At 42.3% G+C, this 19,735-nt stretch overlaps 1 long non-coding RNA gene across 1 annotated transcript; it reads right to left on the bottom strand.

Moving 5' to 3' along the window:
- Positions 1-464: 464 nt before the first annotated feature.
- Positions 465-11,711, bottom strand: LOC310836124. Its single transcript, XR_014559871.1, has 5 exons — positions 11,485-11,711; positions 4,322-4,434; positions 2,173-2,259; positions 727-810; positions 465-627 (listed from the first exon to the last, which is right to left on the bottom strand). It is a non-coding gene; the product is annotated as an uncharacterized lncRNA (long non-coding RNA).
- Between the last annotated feature and the right edge of the window lie 8,024 nt (positions 11,712-19,735).

Here is a 19,735-nt window from a genome sequence, read left to right as displayed (position 1 = left end):
TTTCACCTGCCTGGCTTCTAATTTGTCTTATTAGTGTCGCTTTGCCCTTAGAGGACCTTTCAGCCAAGTGCTTCTTGGCATTTCAAGATGGGATGATAATATGAATCACAGTTTCAGGCTAATGGTTTCTTCTTCTTTTTGGCAAACCTGGGCAGATACAGAGAATGGTTGTGCTGTGAAATATGGAGGACTTGGCTTCTCAAAAACTTGCAAATTCCAAAAAGTGGGTTGAGGGATGCCAGTGGATCACAGGGTGCTGGCAAGCGATCTACCCCACAAGGAATAAGAAGGGATGAAATCGTGATATCACACAACCATAATACCATGAAATAATAATAATAATAATAATAATAATAATAATAATAATAATAATTTATATACTGCCCTTTATCTGAAGTTCCCAAGGCAGTGAACAACATTAAAAACATAATTTAAACAGCATACAGTGGTACCTCCGGTTGCGGACAGGATCTGACCCGGAGGTCAGGTTGGATGCCGAGGTCTCCACAACCTGGGGACCGGTTCTATGCATGGGTGCACAGCAAAACCTGGTCAAATACTTCTGGGTTTGCCACTTTCACATCCTGAAGTTTACATAACCAGAGAGTTATGTAACCGGAGGTACTACTGTAATAATAAAAAACAATAAAAACAATCACGGGGGGGGGGGGGATCATAGTGACAGTTTCCCTCACCAACCTCAGTCTGCCCTCAGCCAATCCCCACCTACCTTTCTCCTTGCTTACAGCAACCAGTCCAGAGCCATGACACCAGCAGTCAACTTCCTTCTACTTAGCCTCAGGACTGCCTCTGGACTATATGGAATTGACGGAAAGGACTGGCAGAATCCGAATTCAGGGAGAGGAGATGGTGGAAGAAGATTGGAAAATTTAAAGTTTATATATAGAAATATTGTAAAATTAATGAGTGATAGAAAAATGGTGGAATGATATTTTACGGCCTTAGCAGAAATGTTATAAGGAGTTAAGCATATATAAGTATTTTAGTTTTAATGGAAAATAAGGTTAAAAAATATGTTATTTATAATATGATAGAAAATAGAGAAAGATGGAAAGGATTAGAAGTGGAATACAAAAAGGGAGGTGAGGGAACAAGGGAATGAAAGATAGAGTATGTGATGTATGTTTTTAAATTGTTTTTGTTTGTTTTTTTATTATTTAGGGTTAGGGTTAGGGATTGGGTTTTGTTTAGTTTAGTTTAATGTGTTTAGTTTAATGGGTTTAGGTTGTGTTTTGTATTGTCTATATATTATATTGTATTGTCTTTTTTCCCTCTTGTCTTCTTTTCTTTTCTTTTCCTTTTTTGTAATCTTTAAAAGCGATAAATATTATTTTTTTAAAAAAGGACTACCTCTGGAAGGAGGAGGATGGGAACAAAACTACAATTACTTGGTACCACCTGTCATTGGTTCTGGCTCTAGCTACTGTTGGGATCCCTGCCTTCTGCCTTGTCAGTCCCAATAGACACTAGCCACCACTGATTTTCACATGAAAATCCACCCCTGGTGTGTCCCCCACCTAAAAAAAAAATAACCATACCATTTTCTGCATTTCAGAAGCAAGAGTGACTTTTAATTGTTTCTATTGCCCAGCTGTTGGGAGTTGGAAACCCCTCATAATCTATTGCAATTTACTTGAGGATCTGGCACTAGATCCCGATCTACCTTTGGCCAATCCTTGCCCAATACCATCTTGTGAAGGGATTTCAGAAGCTGTTAATCTGGTCTGTGTTAGGCCTACATAACCATTGCACCTGGCATTTATGGCATATGTTAGGGACACAGTATAGCAGCCATTATGGAACAAAGTGATGACACTGTGCCGTGTCTCTGCCTCTCATGTAGAACCTGCTTAGAGCTTTGCACACCTATTTGCTGCTTCTGACAAAGGCTCACAGAGGCCTTGGCATTGTGTTAAGAGTAACAGGAGAAGCAGCCAGAACAAAGATGAAAGCACAACATGTTTTGTCAAACCGGGACTGGAAGTGTGTCAACATTCCCTGTATGGTGAATCGCTGATATAGCAGGGGTCCAAGTTGCTTGTTTCCCTCCTCCCACCCGGACATATTATGGTAATCCATAGTTTACGTTTTATGTGGCTTTTTATCTTTCTCCTCTCTCCACCTTTTCCATTGGCTTCTTTGTGTACCCACGTGTAGAGGACCTATGCTTTTCAGCTAATCTACTGATGTTCAGCCTCTTCAGCCCACTGTGAGGCAGTTGTGAGAAACCACATCCATCTGAAGAAAGGAACATGACTTTAGTGAAACCTCTGCATCAGAGAACATTGAGCATAAGACATGCTGTCACTGGCATCTTGTTTCATTTTGGGGGGGTGGGTGTAACAGAGGCTGTATAGTCATTTCCACTGGGCTGTGTTGGGTGGGTGCGGAGAGTTTGAGAAACACCACTTTAGAGCCAAAAAAAAAATGTCATAAGCGTTCAGGTTGGCAAAAATAAGGGCCATTTGAAAAGCATGGCACTTGCTGACAAAATTTAAGGGTGCAGAGTTGAATAACAGCTCCATTATTTTATAGCTCCCCTCCCCTGGCAACTTCAAAATCCAACTGTATCCCTAAGAGGCAAGACTGAAAACACAAACATGATTGGGAGAATACAGTGCAATTTTTGCAAGCAGATTTGAAGCAGGAAAGTTTCCTTGAGCTATTGTTTCCACCAAATGCACAGTAGTTGTAGTGTTCACTAGGAACATATGGAATTGCCTAATACTCAACCATTGATCTATCTAGCTCAGTACTGTCTACACTGACTGGCAACAGGTATCCAAGGTTTCAGAGAGGGATTCCCCCCAACCCTACCTGGAGGCAGTGGCATAGCATGGGGAGCCCATGGCTCCGGGCACAAATTTGTGAGGGGGTGCAACCAGCTGCCCCCACGATAGGCTCCCTCATTGAGTCTGGAGCCATGGGGAGGAAAGCTGTGCCCAGGTTGGGCCTTGGGGCTGGGACAGCAGCGATGCCTTCTTCTCCTTGTGTCTGGTGAAGGAACGCCCATGCACATCCTACCCTTGGGCTGGCCGAGAGGGACGGAGGAAGAGGAAAGCAGGAAAGCACTAATGGAGTCACATGTATTGTCTGGAGCACCACCCTGCAAGGGCAGGAGGGCGAGGCGACACAGTGGTGCTCCTGGCTTCGTGCTTCTCTACCTTTTCTCTGCTCCCAGGTTGGGGCTAGTTTGCAAGGAGAGACTCCCTTGATTAGATGCTGACTGGCAAAGGGACTGAGTGCTGCCTAGTCCACTAGGGGATTGCAACACTTGCTCTGCCCTGGGCACCGGCAATCCATGCTACGCCCCTGCCTGGCGGTACTGGAGACTGAAGCTGGTACCATTTGAATGCAGATCGGATGAACTGCAGTGCGTTTTTACTTTTCTTTCTCCTCCATCCCCCTCCCACCTGCCATTCTCTCTACTTTTCAAGTCTCTTTTGCCCATCATATTCCTCCTCATTGCCACTTGAATGCAATTGGGACAAACAGTACACAGGAAGAGTCCTTCTGGATCATGTCATCTAGTCCAGCATTCTGTTCTCACAGTGGTCAACAAGATGTCTGTGGAAAGCACAAGCACATCAACAGAAGAGCAGCAGATGTGGAAAGGAGACCAAAAGGGGGGGGGGGGATTGGATGTTGTATGGAAAGATTACCAAATGCCCTAAATGCCACATATGCGCTTCAATATGCGTGAAGGGTTCTTGAGGAATGCCATGTGCACAATTGCTCAAGGACTGGCTGCTAAATGTTACTTTCGGGATTTGTCATAAAGGGAGAAAAAAAGGGTTTCAAAAATAGAGTGTATCATGGTTTAAGTGGTACTCACTTGCTCTAAAAATATCAGAACTGCAGACACATTTAAACCAAGCCTTACTCACCACCAGCACTTTCCTGCCAGCACATGTCTCTTCCCTGGCTCACGTTCTCATGGCATCGCAGTGAGTAAGCCACTAGATGCAGCTCTGCCTTGTTTAAATAACTTAGAAGTGAGCAACACATACAGTAAGTGGGTGACACTCTGCTGTCACCATGAGAGTTTGGAAGAAAGTGATGCAGGTTTGTTTGCCAAGAGTGGCTCATGGAAGGAGCGTGGTGTAGAGAGCTTGTTTCATCAAGAATGATGGTCAAGCAGACATGCTTAAAGAAATGGCAAGGTGCCTTTTAAAATGCCACAGAGGATCACACCCACACCATACATTCAAAGCACATCTAAAGGACATAAGTTTCCCAAAAGAATAATGGGAATTGAACCTTTGTAATGGAAAACTACTATTCCCAGGATATGGCCTACCTGTAAGTGAGCCAATGTTGTCCCTTTTCCTGTTGTCCCACTACACTGCACCTGGCTTGTTTAGATACACGATGGAGAGAGACATTTGCATGCAGAAAGTTCTGGCTATTGCACTGGTGGAATGTAGAAAAGTAAGAGCTGCATCAATTGTTCCACTCACTCTTGTCTTTGCTCCTTCCCAGCACTGATAGGCAGCCCCTGGAAGGTTACTCATGACAGAGTTTGGCCCTCAGGCAGAAAAAGTGTTCCCACCCCGGATTAGAAAATCAGTAGGAAATAGCAGGTTCAAATCCCCAATGAAGCTCCCTGGATGATTTTGGGTTAGTCACTCTATCTCTCAGTTGGAAGGCAAAGTGTAGTGCTATTTGAAGGGTTGTTCAAGTCCAGTTTAAAAAAGGGACAGCAGGGATCCTGAAGTTGCCTTTGACTATGTGCATCCAGACAGCACACTGAGCAGGCAAAAGGGCCAACCAGTCACAATCTTCTCCACTTTGGTAAGTTGCATTGTATTTCTGTTTCTATAGTAATTAAATTGGAAGTTATACATATGCAAATCTGTGCCCTCTTTTTCTGGTGATGCATAAGTGGGCATCCTATCTCTCAGTCTAACCTACTTCACAGGGTTGTTGTGATTAATAAAATGGCTCCAGGGCCTGAAAAGATGTGGCATCCTGGTGACATCATGGGTGCAAGACAGCCAATTAGCATGAACCATAGGCCCCTTTTGCTTCAAAATGGCAGAATCATTCCTCCCCTTCTCCATCTCCAGAGCATAAGCCATCTCACAAGTTATGTTTGGATGGATGGTGTTTCCCTCTACTTTCATCCTGAAACATATAATCAACTGAAGACTTGCAAGCTTCTATCACAATATCTGGATTAGAGCTCCCATTCCACGGCAAGCTTAGAGTGGGAGTCAAGGGAAAGCAGAGGTGTGATTCTCCACAGGGCTAAGGCTTCGGACCTTGCATCTCAAAGGCTTGTCTGCTGCTTCCAAGGGTTGCATCAACTATTCTAACCCAAAGCATATAATGCTCCTTGTTTTGCAAAAGAAAGAGACTCACATTGGTTTGTTTCATTTTAGTTACAAGCTCTTTACTCCTAAATGCTCAATTTAGAATACTGACAGTCTCAGTGCCTGTGTCATCGGCACTCATTTCCATGCTCATCTGTGGCTTCATTTCCAATGGATTGCAGGTGTCATTTCCATCCTGCCAAGTGACCATGCTTATCTGCTGCCACCAGATGGTCCTTTGCCCTTAACTGTGCAACTTACTCTCTGCCTGCTGCTGTGCAACCCAGGTGAAAAGAGACCTGTGTCCTCTTCTCATCTGCCAGCATTCAGCTGAACAGTGGGCACCTGCCCAAACTGGTTCAAACTCTCAATAGGCCAAGGAACAGTGCTTGGAAAACTCTAGGGCAGAGCTGCCAACAGTAGTGGTCATTGCAGAACCTGCCAAGAGCTCCTAGACCTTCATAACTCTATTCCTGAGAGCAGATGAACAGGCTTGGCTTCACTTGCTCCAGTAATGCAGCTGTCTACCCTTTTGCCACAGTTGCTGAAGTACACAACCAAATCTCAGATGCTCAAGCAGAGGGGAAGGGGGGAGTGCACACAGGCCGATCCTACTATGTGCTCCCATTGAAACCATCCTGTGTTCCCGTTGGGAAAAAGGGTGGAATATAAACATGAATGAACAAACAAACAAACGTTCATGTCTTTATTTAAACAGCCAGCTCCTAACATTCTGTGTTTGTCACACTTCTAAAAGCCAAATATTCCATCACACTCAAGTGATGACAAGAAATATAAGCCAAGGTAAGTGTCTATAGCTTGGAGTCCTCCATGAAGATGGTGTGCAGTTTAGTTCTCAACTGGGACAAAACTGGCATGCTTTTCTTTTGCCATTTTGTATTATATTGATATTGGGGTTAGACTAAATGGTGTGTGTTTCTTTCAAATCCTGTTCAATCCTGTGGTGTTAGTACAGCCATTACCTTTCCAAATGCAGGAAGAGCCTGTTGGTTCAGGATAGTGACCCATCTCATCCAGCAGCCTGTTCTTGCAGTGGCCAAGCAGATGCACATGGAAATCCCACAAGCAGGACCTGAGCACAGCAACATTTCTCCCATCTGTGATTCCCAGAAACTGGCATTCACAAGCATGCTGAATGTAAAACACAGCCATTGTGGCGTGCAGCTGTTTGTAGCATCTTCCTCCATGAATTTGTCCAATCCTCTTTTTAAAGGCATCTGAGTTGGTGGCTATCACTACTTGTGGGAGTGAATTCCAGTTTAACTAGGCACGGTGTGAAGTATTTTACTCTGACTGTCCTGAATCTTTCAACAGAAGTGTGTGAAAGGGGAGGAAAGAGACAAACCGTTCTTCAGATTAGAATTGGAAATAGACCCATAGGCTTGCTTAAAGTGTAGAATCTCAAACTGTGGCTTTGGTGCTTGCTGAAAACGAATGGGGGAGCATGATCTGTTTGGAGTGAGTGTTCCCGTCTCATGTTCAGCCTGTACACGAAACAAACAAACAAACAAACCTGTATATAAACCTTGCATCACAGTAAACACTCTAGTGATCCAGGGACCCCTGAAAACTCTCACTGCTCCAAGGCTGGGGTGCATGTAATAGTATTTTCTGACTGTATGTTCTGCTTCCACCTTCTCTTGTGGGCTGAGCAGGCACATGATCTGGTGGCTTTTCTGCCGGCAAAGCAGTGGCATCTCTCTCTCCTCCCCGCCCCCCCCCCAAGCAAATTTGATGTATGGGATTGCTCCATTAGAAACAAATGTTCCTGATTTCTTGTTGGAAGCCCAAGGGAACATTGCAGAACAACCTAAATATAAAAATGGCTGAGTCCTCAGTGTCCACAATGCAGCAAATACATGCAGGTGTGTTCTCTCTTCCAATAAAAGGCACTCTTCCCAGGAGACGTAGATTGTGACTGTTGATGCAGCCCAGCAAAATGTGTCACATTTTAGTCTGGGTTATCTTTAGCTTTTATATATAGACTGCAATGGATCATGCCTACCAACAGGGGAATATGTCCTCTGCATGTATAGATATGGATATAGATATAGAGATATATTCTCTGTCTCTTTTTTGCATAAGTTATATCACCAAATATATTATCACCATCATCTACAATACATTATCAGGTTAAAAGTGTGCACCTTTACTACTTTTGCACAAATGGGTTATTTTAAAAATTGAAATTGTATAGCAGGTAATAGAAGTGACTGAGAGATGAAGTTGAGAAAGGTATATACCAGGCATGGGGAACCTTCTATTGAACTACAGTTCCCATCATTCCTGGCCATCAGCCACGCTTATTAGGGCTGACTTGCAGTACAGCAGAATTTGGAGGAACGGATGGTCCCCATACTTGGTCAGTACAATATTATATGGTCAGTCAGTGGGAAACAGGAGCTGCAGTCCATCTGATTATTATAACTTGACTCACTGACCCTTAGAATACAGGCCATCTCTTATATTTCACATTCTAAACTTTCCACTGACATTGGCGGGAAGTACTCAGTATTTTTTCTATAATTATGATAAGCCATGTAAAACAATAAAAAAGGGAATTCTCTTGCAGATTTGAAGCATGCAGGTAGAGACTTTCCTGGTGCATTTGAGCAAATACATAACTTTGCAGTTTAAATGTTTGTAGACAAAAAATCCCAGACACTTATTTAGATGATGGTTGGGTGAGGCATGTGGGGCTGACAGGCAACCACAGTAATGAACTAGAATTTACACTTGTTTGATAAACCCACAAACTCTGAAATCCATATAGGCCCAAGCTATAGAACCAGAAAACTGTTCTTTATTTCCAGCTTTGTACATTTGGTCCCACAAATCTTTACAATATCCCACTTCTGGAACCTTTTGCGAGATCAGGATTAGTGCATACAATAGTTTTTCCCTGCATGGAAAAACCCTGGCTGGATACCCACATCCTGAAATAGGAGTGTCATATAGCATCAGAAGCCATACACACAAAAACATTGTTAGCACAATGGAGATAAAGATGTGCTTAAGACCATGCATCCCCCATGGGCACTATGCCATGTAAGTGAGGCTGAAATTTCTAAGAAATTTTGGAGTCATCATATGACTCCCCCCCCCCAAAGCTCCCCCATCCAAACCATTTGAGAGTTTCAACCCTACCCGAATAATATTCAGAAAAATCCACTCCTCCTACACTCCAATTAACCCACCTGTGAATGAGGTTTAAAATTTCAGGTACAGCTGAGGGCTCAGTTTTAAGAAGGTTGGCGGGTCAAAGGTTGGTGGTTCAAATCCCCGCAACGGGGTGAGCTCCCGTTGCTTGGTCCCTGCTCCTGCCAACCTAGCAGTTCGAAAGCCCGTCAAAGTGCAAGTAGATAAATAGGTACCGCTCTGGCGGGAAGGTAAACGGCGTTTCCGTGCGCTGCTCTGGTTCGCCAGAAGTGGCTTTGTCAAGCTGGCCTGGACATGACCTGGAAGCTGTCTGCGGACAAACGCCAGCTCCCTTGGCCTATAGAGCAAGATGAGCACCACAACCCCTTTTATCAGTACAGTGGTACCTCGGGTTAAGTACTTAATTCGTTCCGGAGGTCCGTTCTTAACCTGAAACTGTTCTTAATTAGCTGAAGCACCACTTTAGCTAATGGGGCCTCTCGCTGCTGCCACGCGATTTCTGTTCTCATCCTGAAGCAAAGTTCTTAACCCAAGGTACTATTTCTGGGTTAGCGGAGTCTGTAGCCTGAAGCGTATGTAACCTGAAGCGTATATAACCCGAGGTACCACTGTACTGTTAATACTGTGTATCAATACTGTTGAAGGGAGTGCTGGGCTTCACCCCTAACTCCTTTCATACCTCTGCCCTTTCATGTATTAGCGAGATTTAACGATATGGTTTCATTCAGTATTAAATGGTTTCATTCAGTATTAAATGAGTCAAAATTTCGCTGGAGACAATTACCCAATAAATTTTCATTTTCGAATTGTCAGAGAATGCGGCTATCCCAACCACAAATGTATTTTGTGAAATGTTACCCCCCCAAAAAAAAACCCCTGCTGTGAAGGTGGAGAATTTTGGGGTACCATTTTGGGGTACCTTTCCCATCCATTTGGACATGCACGCAGCAATGTACCAGTATATATCTTAATCTGCTATAGGACTCTGTTATTTTTTGTTATTACCTATCTAGCTCATCTGGGACGGGTGGCACTGTGGGTAAAACCTCAGCGCCACGGACTTGCCGATCGCATGGTCGGCAGTTCGAATCCCCGCGGCGGGGTGCGCTCCCGTCGTTCGGTCCCAGCGCCTGCCAACCTAGCAGTTCAAAAGCACTCCCAGGTGCAAGTAGATAAATAGGGACCGCTTACCAGCGGGAAGGTAAACGGCATTCCGTGTGCTGCACTGGCTCGCCAGATGCAGCTTGTCACGCTGGCCACGTGACCCAGAAGTGTCTGCGGACAGCGCTGGCTCCCGGCCTATAGACTGAGATGAGCGCACAACCCTAGAGTATGGCAAGACTGGCCCGTACGGGCAGGGGTACTTTTACCTTTACCTTTATATAGCTCATCTCAGGTAAAGCCAGCATGTTGCCCTCCAGGCAGTTGCTGAACTACAATTTCCATAAGCCCTGACCACCAGCCACCCAGTATTTTGAGGGCACCACACATTGTCTTCTCCAGGCCTCTCTCTTCTTCAGTTGCTTCTGACTGTCACATTCCATGTTCCAGAATGGCAGGCCATGACATCCATTTATTTATGTTAGGAGTTTGGGTGTTGCAATCAGGTTGCTTTACTGCTGAGTTTATCTTACTCAAAGGGCAGGAGAAGGGAAGTATGATAAAATCATATGCTGGTTTCAAAGAGTCTAGTGATGTAGGGATAAGAACTTCAGAAATTTACTGGGATGCACTTTAGGAAGCTGTTCTGTATAAACCAGGGAAAGCCAACATGGCTATCCTCCAGCTCAGCTCCAGCCAGCATGACCCATGGTCACAGAAGATGGGAACTGTTCTCCAGCCTCATCTGGAGAGTGCATGTTGGCTGCCCCAGGCATAAATATTGCATTTGCCCCCTTTTGAGGGATTTCTAAAGCAGCACCAAAGGTAGCTACCAAATAATAAAGAGATGTAATACTGTCAAAAGTAGAAGGTGTGTTTACCTTGCCTGAATATTTTTTTTAAAGAAAAAAACGTGCAGCATTTTGCTGTTTTTTAAGTCTCCCTTTCCAAATGCCTCTAAATAGAAAAGCTTCTGGAATTACAGTTGACACTGTGTTGGCATAATAGCTCTCACTTGTGCTTTCCTGGGCACCTTTGTTTCGAGAATTTGGGGTTGAAAAAATCAGAGCCGATGGCAGAAGCAGCTCAGGGGTGGAGGGATTGAAAGGGTTTAAATCAATATGTACCAGCAGTCTTCATTAATCGTGGATCCCAGACAATTATACTCATGCCAGCAGCTGGAAGGCAAATCCATCAACCAAGATACTTTACTGGGAACCTTGTCTGTTGCCATGCTTTGGGCATTTAGAGAAAGAGACTGCTTTGGACTTCCCTTACCTCTTTAGTAACATGCCTTAGCTCTGCACCAGATCATTGGTTTTCATCGTGGTGCATACTGACTGACAGAGGCTGTCCAGCATTTCAGACAAAGCCTAAGACCTTCTGCATGCAGAGCAGATGCTTTGCCATTGAGCTGCAGCACTTCCTCACCTCAACCTGGGTCCCACTGGCCAGCTTTTTCACCCTATCTCTGACACTTTTAACTAGCTGGCACTTCATATTGCTGCAATCCTAATCATGTCCACTTATTTACTCAGTGCCCAAACGTAATTCAGGGTCCTAATTTCAGATTAAAACTTGTCCGCTTTTTTGCAAATGATTCTTGCCTGCCTGACACAAACTGGAAACAAGGTGAGAACATTCTAGGACAAAAACTGTCTCACAACTATATTAATAGCTGATCTGCTCACCGGTTGTTATGTAGGTGAAAATGCTTCTCACCCTTTGAGCATCGAAACCAAAATCTACCCTCAACCAACTAGACCACTAGAACTGGACAGATGAGGATCTTCAAAATAAAAGCAGAAGATGGGTTTAGGTTAAGCATTACATGAGGTTAGGTGGGGCAAAATATGGGAGTCTGTACCACTGAAGTCAACTCTGCAGAGGTGAGGCCAAATACATCCTTCCAGGCATCTCCAGCTGCTCCTCAAGGCTCTCCACAACCACATCCGTCAACAGCCCACAGCGTGTTTTCACTTGGCTAGAATGTGTTCTTGAACTCTGATGATGCTTCTTGCTTACATGGATGGAATGCAAAGAGGGGTGTGTGAATGTGTGTAGTACCATTTTGAAAAAATGCTTTTATTTCTTGAAATACAGTGGTACCTCAGGTTAAGTACTTAATTCGTTCCGGAGGTTCGTACTTAACCTGAAACTGTTCTTAACCTGAAGCACCACTTTAGCTAATGGGGCCTCCTGCTGCTGCCGCGCCGCCGGAGCACGATTTCTGTTCTCATCCTGAAGCAAAGTTCTTAACCTGAAACACTATTTCTGGGTTAGCGGAGTCTGTAACCTGAAGCGTATGTAACTTGAAGCGTATGTAACCCGAGGTACCACTCTTCCCAGTACTGGCATATGGGCATCAGAAGGTTGTTCAGAAGGGAAAGTGGCCCTCAAGAAAAGTGGCTGAAAATAGTTCCTGGCCCTCCCTGTGCTACTGGTTACAGACGTGCAGAGTTGCCCCCAAATTGGGGGGGGGCATCATACGTGCATGACATCACCCCACACATCTTACTGGCTCGATCCGCCACCCCCACACCTCCCACCAGCTGCCTTACCTTTGTGAAAGGGACACGCTAGGTAGCTTTTAACAGGTCTCTAGACCTTTTCCAATTCCAGTTAACATAGGGGGAAAATAAAAATAAATTGATGTTAACAATGCTGATTTGCAAAATGGGAGAAGCAAGTTGATAGGATAGTTACAAACAGATATGTGAGGAAAGAATACAATAAAAAATAAACTGAACACATAGTAGTATGTTTCTAACATAGAAATAAATAATTATAGTGAAGTTTACCCTTAACTCCTAAAACAGCATTTGTCCTACATGCTACTTCCTGCACCTTTATGAAGACAAAAGCCTAGAGAAACCTGAAGTATGGAAAGGAAGAGTCCACCCAGGCATGCTCGTATCAGTGGGGACGCAGGTGGCACTGTGAGTTAAACCACAAAGACTAGGACTTGCCGATCAGAAGGTTGGTGGTTCGAATCCCCGCGACGGGGTGAGCTCCCATTGCTCGGTCCCAGCTCCTGCCAACCTAGCAGTTCGAAAGCACGTCAAGTGCAAGTAGATAAATAGGTACCGCTCCAACGAGAAGGTAAACGGCATTTCTATGTGCTGCTCTGGTTCGCCAGAAGCGGCTTAGTCATGCTGGCCACATAACCTGGAAGCTGTACGCCGCCACCCCAGAGTTGTCCGCGACTAGACCTAACGGTCAGGGGTCCCTTTACCTATCAGTGGTGCAGTAGCATACCCTCCAACATTTCTCTGATGAAAATAGGGATGTCCCATTCCACAATGATAATTTTATTATTTATACCCCACACATCTTACTGGGCTGCCCCAGCCACTCTGGGAAGCTTCCAACATATATAAAAACACAATAAAACATTAAACATTTTTAAAAGTAAACTTCTCTATACAATATTGCCTTCAGACGGCTTGGGGGGGGGTCAGATAACTTCACACCATCCAACATTTCTCCAATGAAAATAGGGACATCCTAAGGAAAAGTGGCACATTCTGTGATCAAATCAGAAATTGGGGCAGCTTCTCTAAATCATGGATGTCCCTGGAAAATAGGGACACTTGGAGGGTCTGCAGTAGTAACATCTGAAATGCAGGACTTATGATGACAGAGGCCCCCAACATATGCCCCTAAGCAGTGTCCCTGCTTATGGGGGTTCAATGCAGGATCCAATTAACAGACACTAACAAGGAGGGTTCTCTTCATGAGCCTGTTCATGTGGTCTGTTTACCACCCCAGTTTGCCATGCAGAATAGAACTATTACTATTTGAAATGGCATTCTTATGCATCTACATATTTTTAAAGCTTGGAGTCAGTATTTAACAAATGCATGGTAGGGATTGTGTGGCCAGTGAAATGGAGAATATTTTACTGATGCTCAAAGTAGGAATGGATTCACCTGTTAATTTCAGTTTCTCATTTTTCCAGTCTAATATATGAATCTTTATAAACATTGTTGGCTGGAAAACTGCATCACAAGATTTGGAGAAGTAAGAATTTTGAAAGCTAGTCATGAATATTCACTAGCAGAGTCTGATCCAAACCTGGAAACATTATGGTTGAATAGAATTTTATTGCAACTGCTGTCAATATTTTACATCATAAAATATGCGTTCAGCTTTGGGGCACATTTCATGTTGTTTGCCATGTGTGTCAAAATAGTTGGTTCCTGCCCTGCAAAGGGATTAATAATGGACTGGAACTAGCAGTTATGAATATGTGACACACTTCTCAACAATGCTGTAGCTTAGATATGAAACTGGAGAAGAATAGCAATAACAGTTCCTTTTTGTGGAAGATAAAACATCCAGGCTTGCATGGATTCTGCTATATATATATTTTTAGAAAGGTGACATGGTTATTGCATTAGGAAAATAATGTGATAAGACATTATGAATACCTCAACTTTATAGCTGTTGCAAAGGTATTAATGTAATATCAGAAACTTACGTTCACGAGCAGAAATGTTTTACTACAATGAGCTTCCAGCAATAGAAGTAGCAGGTTTTGATAAAGGGTGATATTTTGGCAAAGAGGTGTATGCACTATGTTGAGGGACTAAGAGCTGTCAACTAAAGAGGATGAGGGCCCAGAAACTGTCAGCTAAAGATAATATTCAATCGAGATCTATTTCCCGGTAACTTAAGCCTATTAGATCTTATTCCTCCCTCTGAGACAGCAGAGAACAAGTATTTGTCTTCTTCTACATGATAGCCCTTCAAATGTTTGAAAAGGCTACCATGCCCCCTCTTTCCTTTGCTTCTCCAGGCTAAACATGCTTAATTCACTCGTTCTATATCCCAGACTGCCTTTTCCCCTTCCTTGGAATCTCTTCCAATTTGTCTACATCCTTCTTAAAATATGGTGCCCAGGACAGAACTGGACACCATAGTCCAAATGGAGTCTAACTAGAGGAACTATTATGTCTTGTGACTTGGAAGCTATGGTTTGATTAATGGAACCTAAATTTGCATTCACCTCTTTTGCAGCTGCATCACACTGCTGACCCCCATTAATGTTTTGATCAACACCAATCCTGATATCCTTTTAATGTTTACTACTTTCATACTAAATATCCCTACCTGATGTCTGTGTATTTTTTAATTTACCCAAATGAATAACTTTGCATTTATGTTGTTTGAATTTTATTTTGATGGGATATTTAGTATTTAGTATACCAAATTTCTGTTCTACCAAGGACATTTTGAACCTTATTCCTGTCTTCTGTTAGCATTCCCTCCCAATTTTATTTTTTGTCATCTGCAATTTTGATACAGAGCCCCATCACTCCTTCATCTAATCCGATTGGGCAAAGCTTTGTCCCTCCAGATGTTGCTGAACTACACTGGCTATTTACTATGGCCATTGCTGCCATGGCTGATGGCCAAATATCTGCAGAGCCAGAGGTTCCTGTCAACAGAACTAGATAATTGATAAAACTGTTGACGTGCACCATGCCCAGATCAGAGACCTGCAACACCACACACAAGGCCTTTCTGCAGTTTGATGGGAAGCAGTTAGTGAGTTTTCTTTGAGAATGGTTTCTCAGACACACCACTAGAAATCCAATTAAAACAAACATTTTGGCAGGATTTATTCCTTACAAACACATGCTGGTTTCTACTAATTACTGCATTGTTATAAAAATGCGTACAAAGTGACTCGTTTATAATGATCGGTTTCAGTGTGTTCCCTGGTATCAAAGTCAGACAGACCAGTCTCTAAATTCCTGAGTCTTCCTTCTCTTCCCATGGTGAGCTTTAACTGGATATGTGTTTTATTTTAAAGTATATTTTCCTCACTTTTCCATTAATGCAATGGTCCAGAACTGGAGGTTCCAGGGCTGGCTCACCCATGAGGCAAGGTGAGGGGACTGCCTCAAGTGGCAGGATCCACTGAGACACCAGATCCCAGTGTCAATCTTTCTTCTCCCTTGTTCCTGATGTTCCTGATGTAGATCTTCTCTTTTGATTTACAATGTGATGGTACATGTGTATTATTATTATTATTATTAAATTATAATGAAATGTATTGTTTGTTTGCTACATAAAGTCTCTAGAAAACATAAAATCGAAAAAAGTAACAATATGTTACGATAAAAACTACCCAATAGGACAGACCCAGTATAACAGCAGTCCCCTGAAATAAAAATAATTTTAAAATGGTGGCAAACCATATCATTCAGCAATACTCTAAAACCCAAAGGATGTGGAACCCAAAGGATATTTCACTTTTTCACTTTAAATATTTATATAACACGCAATAACAAAGGTTTTTGCGCTGTTTGCTAATAGCACTTGAAACCAAAAAATGCAATATAAGTGAGAACATTAATGGAGCATAACTAGAGGAATTCACAGATGCCTCATTTGGGGAGTGGGCAGCTAAATATATGAAGAACTGTTCCCACAATGCACAGACAAAACAAGTTGGTTGTAGCTATTTTGGAACAAGACAAAACAAGAAGTTATGTTGGTGATTTGGTTGTGCTAAGCTGCATTGAATAAATAGCTCCCTTATGTTATTCTGCAGCAGATATGATAGAACATAATCCAGCCGAAGTTTGTATTTAAGTACAGTATTTAAGTCCAACTGAACACAGTAGGAGAGATCCATATACACGCTTAACAGTGCAATGCAAATGGTATCCTCTCAGAAGTCATTGGTGTTTTTTTTTGTTTTGTTCACTGGTAACAGTACCAGGTAATTGTATTTTATAATTTCAGACTCCCCCCCCCCCCATATAAGTCAATGAGGCTTAAATGTGCTTAACACTGCAAATGATTTTAAATAAGAAATGTTTGCAATGTAAGTAAGATAAAGAAATGGACAAGTGAATAAAATGCAAAATTTAAATACTTGTTAGTGGCATTTTTACCAGCAGATGTCATCTTACTATATCAATATAAGATATTTTAATTGTTCCATTGTGTGTGTGTGTGTGTGTGTGTGTACACACACACACACACATTTATATCTGTAGGAGGAAACAGAATATTCTAAATGTTATTCTAATGTTTGTGACACCCTCAGACACACTCCAAGACCACCTGCAGCACCCCATTTTTATTTTTAAAATGAGATTTCTATTTTGTCATTTGGCTGAGTTTATTTATTTATTTTTACCAGACATCTTTATTGAAAGTTAAAAAGTATATAATGATATGTGCACTAAACATGGTGAGATGTAAATAAAAGAAATAAAAAGAAGAAGAAACAGCACCCGTGTAGAAGGGAAAGTAAAGGGGGAAGAAGAACAAAAAACTCCAAAATTGTATACTTTACAAAGTTATTATTGTACTTCACCAGATCTTAACCTATTACAGTATTTGTAAGAATGGATTCCAAATATCATTAAATTTGTCCATGGCAAGTCTGCATTTAATGCAAGGTTTTGAGTTTGTATAAGTCTTCAATCCAATCGTAGAAGGGAGCTGCATTTTCATTTTTCCAGTCATTTTGCTGTGGTAAGGGCACAGAGAGTCCACTCATATTGTCCTTTTGTAAGGTTCCATGTGCTGGGCATATAATTCAAAAGGATATTTTGCACTGTAAATGTAAAATAATTCCGTACAGTTCTTTGATAGTTTCAATTACCTTCTGCCAAAAATCTTTCAATATAGGACAATAAAAAAGCATGTTTTAGAGAAGCATTATCCCTATTGCATCTCCAACAGTTAGATACCTTAGATAGCCCTTTTAAAAATAAACATAATGGGGTCCAGTGGACATCACCAGACGGGCAGCATTGAAATCAGATTGATTATATTCTCTGCAGCCAAAGATGGAGAAGTTCTATACAGTCAGCAAAAGCAAGACCTGGAGCTGACTGTGGCTCAGATCATCAGTTACTTATAGCAAAATTCAAGCTTAAACTGAAGAAAGTAGGAAAAACCACTGGGCCAGCAAGATACAATCTAAATCAAATCCCTTATGAATACACAGTGGAAGTGAGGAACAGGTTTAAAGATTTAGATTTGGTGGACAGAGTGCCTGAAGAACTATGGAGGCTCATAACATTACACAGGAGGCAGCAACGAAAACCACCCCAATGAAAAGGAAATGCAAGAAAGCAAAGTGACTGTCCAAGGAGGCCTTACAAATAGTGGGGGAGAGAAGGCAAGCAAAATGCCGGGGAGATAGTGAAAGATACAGAAAATTGAATGCAGATTTCCAAAAAATAGCAAGGAGAGACAAGAGGGCCTTCTTAAATGAGCAATGCAAATAAAGAGGAAAACAACAAAATGAGAAAAACCAGAGATCTGTTCAAGAAAATTGGAGATATGAAAGGAACATTTTGTACAAAAATTACCATAATAAAGGACAAAAGTGGAAAGGACCTAACAGAAGCAGAAGACATCAAGAAGAGGTGGCAAGAATACACAGAAGAATTATACCAGAAAGATATGAATGGCTCATACACCCCAGGCAGTGTGATTGCTGACCTTGAGCCAGACATCCTGGAGAGTGAAGTCAAATGGTCCTTAGAAAGCACTGCTAATAACAAGGCCAGGGGAAGTGATGATATTCCAGATAAACTATTAAAAATTTTAAAAGATGATGCTGTTAAGGTGCTACACTCAATATGCCAGCAAGTTTGGAAAACTCAGCAGTGGCCAGAGGATTGGAGAAGATCAGTATACATCCCAATCCCAAAGAAGGGTAGTGCCAAAGAATGCTCCAACTACCACACAACTGCACTCATTTCACACGCTAGCAAGGTTTTGCTTAAAATTCTACAAGGCAGGCGTAAGCAGTATGTGGACCAAGAACTCTCAGAAGTTCAAGCTGGATTTTGAAGCGGCAGAGGAACCAGAGACCAAATTGCAAACATGCGCTGGATTATGGAGAAAGCTAGAGAGTGCCAGAAAAACATCTACTTCTGCTTCATTGACTACACAAAAGCATTTGACTGTGTCGACCACAGCAAACTATGGCAGGTTCTTAAAGAAATGGGAGTGCCTGATCACCTTATCCTCCTCCTGAGAAATCTCTATGTGGGACAAGAAGCTACAGTTAGAACTAGATATGGAACAACTGATTGGTTCAAAATTGGGATAGGAGTATGACAAAGCTGTATATTGTCTCCCTGCTTATTTAACTTATATGCAGAATTCATCATGCGAAATGCTGGACTGGATGAATCCCAAATTAAGATTGCCGGAAGAAATATCAACAACCTTAGATTTGCAGATGACACAATCTTGATGGAGGCTGGAATTAAAGAACCTTTTAATGAGGGTGAAAGAAAAGAGTGCAAAATATAGTCTGAAGCTCAACATAAAAAAAAACTAAGAACATGGCCAATGGTCCCATCACCTCCTGGCAAATAGAAGCGAAAGAAATGGAGGAGGTGAGAGATTTTACTTTTTTGGGTTCCATGATCACTGCAGATGGTGACAGGAGTCACGAAATTAAAAGACGCCTGCTTCTTGGGAGAAAAGCAATGACAAACCTAGACAGCATCTTAAAAAGCAGAGATATCACCTTGCCAACAAAGGTCTGTATAGTTAAAGCTATGGTTTTCCCCGTAGTGATGTATGGAAGTGAGAGCTGGATCATGAAGAAGGCTGATCACCGAAGAATTGATGCTTTTGAATTATGGTGCTGGAAGAGACTCTTGAGAGTCCCATGGACTGCAAGAAGATCAAACCTATCCATTCTGAAGGAAATCAGAAGGGGATGACAGAGGACAAGTGGTTGGACAGTGTTCTCGAAGCTACCAACATGAGTTTCACCAAACTGCAGGAGGCAGTGGAAGACATGAGTGCCTGGCGTGCTCTGGTCCATGGGGTCACAAAGAGCCGGACACGACTAAACGACTAAATAACAACAAATGGGGTCCAGTATATTCTAAATATTATTTTTTGTTGTAAGAGCCTAAGGTCCAGAGACACCCTAGTTATAGCACTTAAAACAGTTTCTCACTGTATGGTCGACATTGAGATCTCTAATTCTTTATTCCATTCTTGCCTCAGTGACTGTTTATCATATTGGTTTGCTAGTAAAAAAGTTTTATATACGTTAATGGCCAGTTTTTTTGTTGCGTAAGAATTAATCAGCTGCTTCAATATCTCTGGGGTCT

The sequence above is a fragment of the Podarcis gaigeae genome (assembly GCF_964106915.1).
Source record: "Podarcis gaigeae genome assembly, chromosome: Z".
Lineage (NCBI taxonomy): Eukaryota > Metazoa > Chordata > Lepidosauria > Squamata > Lacertidae > Podarcis > Podarcis gaigeae.
Note: the sequence above shows the minus strand (reverse complement) of the source record. Positions and strands in the feature narration are given on the sequence as shown.